Genomic DNA, 8,163 nt, shown 5'->3' with positions numbered 1-8,163 from the left:
CATATTTCTACCCTTCCCAAGCCAGGCAAAGCCCCAACTCAGTGTAAAAACTTCAGACCCATCTCACTGTTGAATGGTGATGCCAAAATATATGCAAAACTCATTAGCAACAGGCTTGCACCTATTCTCCATAAACTGATACATAATGACCAATCAGGATTTGTGAGGGGACGACAGGGCTCCGACAATACCAGGAAAATCCTAAATATTGTATCCACGCTAGAGAAGAGTGGTCAAGAAGGCCTTTTTCTTGCGCTGGACGCGGAAAAGGCCTTCGATAGGCTAAACTGGGCATACATGACTAAGGTGTTGGAGAAGTACCACTTCCCAGACGCTGTTATAAGAACCATTATGGCCCTCTACAGTGCCCCTATGGCAAAAGTATCTCATGGCGGATTTGTCTCTGCACCATTTCAAATTACCAACGGGACCTGGCAGGGGTTGCCCACTCTCACCTCTCCTGTATATTTTATCACTGGAACCCCTGGCTCATAAGATACAAACACATCCAAATATACACGGCATTACAATACATAACAAATCTTACTGCCTAGCACTTTTCGCAGACGACTTATTTGTTGCTCTCTCCAACCCCAGCCATTCCTTACCCCCTTTAATGAAACTGGTAGAGGGATTTGGCGAAATCTCCCATTATAGACTGAACCGGGACAAGACCCAGGCACTACCAATGAACCTTAAGACATTAATACACACATTACATAATTCATACCAATTTGACTGGAGGACGGCCTCCCATACATACCTGGGGGTTAAAATAGCTACGGTGATACCGACCACAATACAACTGAATTACAACCCTCTAATAACACAATGTAAACAAGAGATGAACAAGTGGAAACACGTACTACTATCATGGCTAGGAAAAATAAATGCCTATAAAATGATGCTACTCCCACGCATCCTTAATGTATTTAGGTTTCTCCCACTGAGGATATCAAAACTATTCTGTAAAGACCTACAAAAACTCTGCGGCTCCTTTATATGGGAGGGTAAAAAACCCAGAGTCTCACTAGCCCTTCTCCAGACTGCAACCACACTTGGCGGCGTGGGACTGCCCAACATCTGGCACTACCACAGAGCCACAGTCCTGGCGGCGGGTATCCTGTTACATGCCCAACCCAACCTTGTGCAATGGACGGACATGGAAAGAGCACAAAGCTCAGACGTAACTCTTATTGACTATATGTGGACACCTAAATGACTCAGAAAACAAAGACTCACCCTCTTCCCGACTACCCAGTACATGGTGGAGGTGTGGGATCATTTTTTCCTCACCCTAGGCCACGATCACGCATTCCATTCCAGAGCTCCCCTGTCGGCGCTAAAAGCTGTCTCCAGGGACATACCGCTAACAGATTGGCTAACGGCAGGTCTAACGCATATATCCCACCTGACAAACGACAAAGAGATAATCCTGTTTCCCGACTTGCAAGCCAAATGGCCTTTACCGAATCGGGCCATATATTCCTATCTACAACTTAAAAGCATCATTACAGCCCACGCACTGCCCACACATGGCGCTCAAACACAAGACTATATCAACTCTCGCCTGGTTATAGACAGATGTTGGTCAACACCGACCAAGCCAAAAGCATTAACATTGTGCTATAAAGCATGGAAGGAGGCCACACCACTTACATCACAGCCACACAAGGCACACTGGGAAATAGACTGTGGCGTAAGGCTAACTGATAGGGAATGGTTACAAGCACTAAATGGTCTATCCAAATGGACACGTTGTTTTTCCCACATAGAATGCCACAGGAAACTTATGTACCAGTGGTATATGACCCCCCAGAGACTCCAGCACATATTTCCCAATGCATCACCTACCTGTTGGAGCTGCGGATCAGAGGTAGGCTCACTACTACACGTGTGGTGGTCATGCAAGGCTATCCAACCACTGTGGAACACAATACGCTCTATTCTAGACACATTAACAATCCCAACTTTTCCGATGACCGCAACTACATGTCTGATGCTCCTACTACCTACCCAATTAAACCCAGGCGAAAAGCAAATTACGGCACTAATATTCCTGGCTGCCAGGAATCTCTTAGCGCAAATGTGGAAGACCACCGAATGCCCCTCCATGCCCCAACTGAGAGATAAAACCCACCAATTCTATACATATGAAAAGCTGTCCATTAACCTAGCAAACACATTACCTCCATTCGAGGAGGCTTGGAAGATATGGGACAAAGAATTTGGAAGACAGAACGACTGTATGGTAAACAACAAGACATAGATAGGAATCCGGAGAAACACTACTAAGGACATATACCTCCACATAGTAATACAAATCAACCAAACATCTACCTTAAATACACTCGCTCCCCCTCCCTTGTATAACCCCTGTTTCACCACAGTTAATAGACTACTACCCCGAATGCATAGTCCTTTTTGAACAGATACACGAGGCACAACAGATAAGATACGCGACAATGTAAATGATCATTCCCAATGTATCTCGGCAGAGAGCAGATTATTCGTCAATAGCTTGCCAACTCAAGAATGTACTAAATGACTACCCAATAGACAAATAACCTAGTGGTTGATGTTGATGCCATTATTGTCCATATCGTGTTGTATTATTATTGTACTACTTATGTTATGGTGTAGTGAATACCACTACTGCCATGGAATGCTGAGAATGTTGTCAACTGCCGTGACATAACATGATTCCCCATACCTTTCTTCTTTCTGTACCCCCTGAACTATGCGATGAAAACCAATAAAGAACAAATTTGAAAATTGCAAATAAAAGGAAGAGCTTGTAAATCTGAATTAGTTCTTGATTTATAAATTAATAGGTCTTTTCTTTCCCTATGTTTAATTTCCAATCTTGATTTCTCCAATTTTAACGGATCATATCCTTTTTTCATAAAATCAGTTTTAATTCTTAATGATTGATCCTCATAACTAATCACATCACTACAGTTTCGACGAATTCTAAGGAATTGTCCTTTGGGGGCATTTTCCAACCAAGGGGAATGGTGACAACTTATGCTTTCAATAAAACTATTGCAGTCTACTGATTTAAAATGATTCCTAGTCTTTATTTTCCCCTCTTCGATATAGATATCAAGATCTACAACAAAACACCTCCTCCTTGCTCCATGTACTAGTCAACTTTATGCCCCAAGTATTATTATTTAAACATTCCAAAAATTGGGCCAAGCTGCTTTCTTCACCTTTCCATATGAATAAAATATCGTCTATGTAAGGCCATAGAAGCCCAAGCTCTCCCTCCAGTCATGTTCACTGAAGACAAACGAGTCTTCCCAAAATGCCATAAATAAATTAGCATAACTGGGGGCGAACTTGGTCCCCATGGCCGTCCCATTAATTTGTAGGAAGAAGTTATCATTATACCAAAAAAAAAAAAAAATTCATTAATATAAGTTTTATTCCTTCCAAAATATATTTGATCTGTGATGGTAAAAAATCTGTAGACTGAGTTAAAAAGTGTTCTATTGCTCTACATCCATAGGAATTAGGTATACTACTATAAAGTGCAGATACGTCACATGTGACTAAAGTGCAATCCAGTGTATTTGGTATTTAGTTTGCATTTAGAACAAATTTCAAGTGTCCGAAGTAATCTTTCAATATAGAATATAAGCTTTGTAATAATATAACGAACATTGGAAATGAAATTATATAGTGTACTTTTATGTATCTGAATTAGGTTTTATTTAAGAAGAGGTTAATATGATGTGAAAGATGTATCCATTTGATTTTGATACGATATACTATTCTCCATCTTCTCCTTTTATGTACCCCTGTTTTTATGGACTTTGGCACTTTATGAGTTAATGCAATCCACGTGGACTCCCCCATTCATAAGAGATGGTGGAAGATTGGAATACCCAACTGAATTCGTTACTATTTTAGAGGACTACATATGGATTTAAATCACAGCAACAAATTCTACATAGGAGTTATGTTAATTGATTTTGTGGAGGCAAAGGCAGCTGACGGAACTCCGAGTGAGAGAATCCGTTCAGCTACCTCTGATCACGGCATGATAATGAGGCATGGACCGCACACGTCTTACCTGTGGATGGTAACGACGTGTGCGGTACACACACACCGGCAGCACATTAGTTGATTTGGAACGGTATTTAAACGAAGATGGGGAACCAAGAAACATTCAGCTAATTTCTCTACTGTGTAACAGATATTCATCAAATACATAAAATGGGAATAAAAATAGTGTTCTGTTTTGTTATAAAAGCAAAATAAAAGGAGGCACACGCACAAAAGGAGAGCAAAAAAATTAGTTTTTTGCCCAATCCTGTGTAGAGTAGGTGGTTTCCTCTCCACCAAGGAGGTAGAAAGTGTGGCTCCTCTGGATAAAATCTTCAGGGATAAAATCAGGAAGGTCCCGGTAAGGTTAAAAATTTGTTTTATTTAAAACAAAGATAATAAAACCAATAACATAAAAACACGAACGCGTTTCACCCACTTTTTCAACACTTTTAACCCCTTAGTGACCAGACCATTTTTCAATTTTCTTACCGTTAAGGATCTTTTTTAAATGTCTGCGGTTTGTGTTTAGCTGTAATTTTCCTCTTACTCATTTACTGTACCCACACATATTATATACCGTTTTGCTCGCCATTAAATTGTCTTTCTAAAGATACCATTATTTCCATCATATTATATCATTTACTATAAAAATCTTTATAAAATATGATAGGGAAAATTGTAAAAAAAAATCACTTTTTCTAACTTGGCCCCCCCCAAATCTGTTATGCATCTACAACTGCCAAAAAATACAGATTGATTCTGTTTTTTCTGGTTATTTGACGTTGGCATTTGTAACGGATCGACGGGCACCCCGACTGGGTACCTTCGTTGAAGGATGCTCCTAGCGCTTTCTGAGGACTCCAAACACTGCAGCAGAATGCTGTAAACAGCTGAACAGGAAAAGCATTCAATCAGCTTACACTCCTGGCAATCAGCATACAATCCAATTCCCCCAATAACGAGACGACACTTCGTTTTGAGGTCAAAGCAGAACTGACTGTTCTGGCACATACAGCCTCTTTTATTCACAATCCACAAACATAGTACTGCCCACAGGGTTTTTAAATACAACCAATCAATCTGTACAATACACACAGACACTCCCACACAAAATCCTCCCCTCTGCCTGTGATATGATTACTGAACACAATGGGTAATCTAATTATCACAGGCAGAGAAATACAGTTTTATAAAACATATCACAGGGACCCCAAAACATGCACACAAAAAAACATTAAATATATAATTGGAACCGGGGGATCTGGGTGAACCACATATCCAAAATTCACCCAGATCCGTTCAGTGGTTTGGAATATACAGTTTAATGCAGATTCCGCAGAACATATACAGGCTATATGAAAAATAATCACTGTATAATGTGTCCCCTGTTGTATAGTTTAAAACTACTGCACAATGTCTTTGTACACCAAATACCGGCGAGATGGCACCGTGTAGAAAAGTCACAACAGTGTCTGTGAGTTAAAATGGCCGCCATCCATTGTTCTCACCATGTGCTTCATCCATTGTTCTCACCATGTGCCTCTGATACATGAAATGGTGGCCACCCAGTAACTCCACAGTATGTCCTCAGATGGTTCTTAAAGAGCCAGTAGCAGCATAATACAATACAACATGCCCAAATCCTGTATTTAAAGGGTCAAATCTCCCAGGGGCCATAGTCAGCAGGCAGGAGGTGGGCAAACAGGCTTCTCCAATGCCCAGTGGCGAGGTTGGTTCCGCCACAGCATTGATATTGACTTCCCTGTTTTCTGGCATCCTTGACCCCTGACTATTCCTTATCATTGTGTCTCTTTCTGTATCCCTTGACCTCGGCTAATTCTGACTTGAATATGTCACGGAAAACCCCTTGCATGGGGACTTGCATATAAGGCCAGTTGTGGCTACCAATAAATCAGTTCCACTTCACCCTCAACATAGAGCCTCATCTCATGTGTGGAGGAAACAGCTGTATTCGATCTGGGGATTGCTATAACACTATACTCCCTGCGTTTATCATCACTAGCTCTTGTAAGAGATGTTCTGCTATACTCTCTGGAGGAGGAGAGGTCCATCCACTAGAAGCTGGATCCCTGACCTGGGTCCAGGGAGGTGGAGGACAGCGAGAGCCTGCCTGGTGATGTTGGCTTGCTCTTTGTGTAGAGTATGCCCTATCCAACCCCATCTTCTCTTCCAGATTTATGCCTTTGGTGAAAGTTGGCAGGTTCTTTCTCATAGGCTGGTGTTACTTATGGTGTCTGGCCAGCGAATGTGGAAAATCCTTCTGAGACAGCTGTTGATGAATGTCTGGATTCTTCTGTTGGTGGTTTTGGTTGTCCTCCAGGTTTCAGCCCTGTACAGCAGTACTGACGAATCACTCTGCAGGTCATTCCCTCATATGAGTTCTTGGTCAGGTTGACCACCTTGGCTAGAATGCCGTAATGCCGGAGGAGCTTCCATACGACCTCTCGATCCACACTGTCAAACGCCTTCTCATAGTCGATGAAGTTAATGTACAGTGATAAGTTCCACTCCAAGGACTGCTCGACTATCATGCGCAGCATTGCAATCTACATTATCGATTCTGCCGGAACCCTGCTTGATTATCACGTAGTTGTGGATCAATGACATCCTTCATCCGCTTTAGGAGGATACGGTTTAAGACCTTGCTTTGCACTGACAGGAGTGTGATACCTCTATAGTTGTTACAGTTGCTGAGGTCACTTTTCTTTTGAAGCTTGATTAGATAACCCTCCTTACAGTCATTTGGTATCTCTTCTTCCTCCCAGTTCTTCTTGTAGATTAGGTACAGCATCTCCACTGATGATTTCAGGTCTGTGTTATGCTTTCAGGGCCTCTGCTGGTATGTCATGAGAGTCCAGCTGCCTTCCCGTTCTTCATCAGGGTAATGGCCACTTGATCTCTTTTCTAGTCAGCTAGCCCCAGTTGATGGGGAGATCTTGGGTTGATGTCTGGTGGGTTTGATGGTGCTGGTCTGTTCAGGAGCTCCTCAAAGTGTTCATGAATAGACCATCTATTCATCTTTTGTGCTATTCCTGTGATGACCTTTGCCTCCTTGTCCTAGACGGGTTGGTCTGACTTGCTGTTCTTACCAGACAGTTTCTTAATCGTGTCATACAGCTGTTTCATGTTGCCGTTTTATGCTGCCTGTTCTGCTTCAGCTGCCAGTCCATATATGTAGTCTTTCTTGTCCTTCCTATTTCTCTTCTTCACTCCCAGCTGTGTATCCCCATGACTTGTTCATATCCTGTGTTGTCGGGTCCAATGTTGGCGTTGAAGTCTCCCATAAGGATGACAGTGTCTTTGGCTCGTGATGTCTCTATGATTTTCTGCAGTCTATTGTAAAACTCGTCCTTGTCTTCAACGGAATCATTGGTTGGAGCGCAACTCTGGATGACGTTGAACTCAACCTTCTTTTGTTTGGTTCTGAATGATGCTGAGATGATTCTGGGGTCATGCGCCTCCCATCCAATTAGTGCCCTTTGTTGTTGCTTGGGAAGGGTAATTGGCTCGGTGACATCTTTTCGGCTTTCACCACCCATTGTCATGCGTCTCCAAATTGTCGGAGGTTCTCTGTCTTCCAGAAATTAGTCTCTGTTTCTCTTTTTGGTGTTTCTGTAGCGGTTAAGATTTTTCCAAGGTGAGGTTGCTTATAATAAGGTCGCAACAGTATTCTCCAAGTGCAACACACATACTACATTTTCCTTTGTGCTTTGCGGCAGACACACCATGGCCATTAAGCCACACTCCTTTATTCTGTTTTTATTTTATTTTTCTCTAAAAGTTTTGATTTAATACATATATTTTTATATTCCAATATGTTTTATCTTATTTCTATGTTATATGTCTATTATTATGTTAACTTATTATAGCTTTGGGACCACACATGTGGTCAAACGATCATAATGTCATTTTGGCGCCAAAATTCTAATTTGTGTTACTCATAACCCCATACAAGCGTTATGTTGCCAGGTATGTTTCCTATCTACTTGAAAAAGCACCCAAAAGGCAAAAAGCATTGTGGTTTATATAATCTTTTGTTTACTAAAGTATTTTTGGCTACCTCACCGTTTGCAGAAAGTCATATAC

The 8,163-nt window shown here is 41.6% G+C and overlaps 1 pseudogene; it reads right to left on the bottom strand.

Moving 5' to 3' along the window:
• Positions 1-6,302: 6,302 nt before the first annotated feature.
• On the bottom strand, positions 6,303-7,616 carry LOC134612306 (uncharacterized; annotated as a pseudogene).
• Positions 7,617-8,163: the final 547 nt, after the last annotated feature.

The sequence above is a fragment of the Pelobates fuscus genome, chromosome 5, assembly GCF_036172605.1.
Source record: "Pelobates fuscus isolate aPelFus1 chromosome 5, aPelFus1.pri, whole genome shotgun sequence".
NCBI lineage: Eukaryota > Metazoa > Chordata > Amphibia > Anura > Pelobatidae > Pelobates > Pelobates fuscus.
This window is presented reverse-complemented; position numbering and strand designations above follow the sequence as displayed.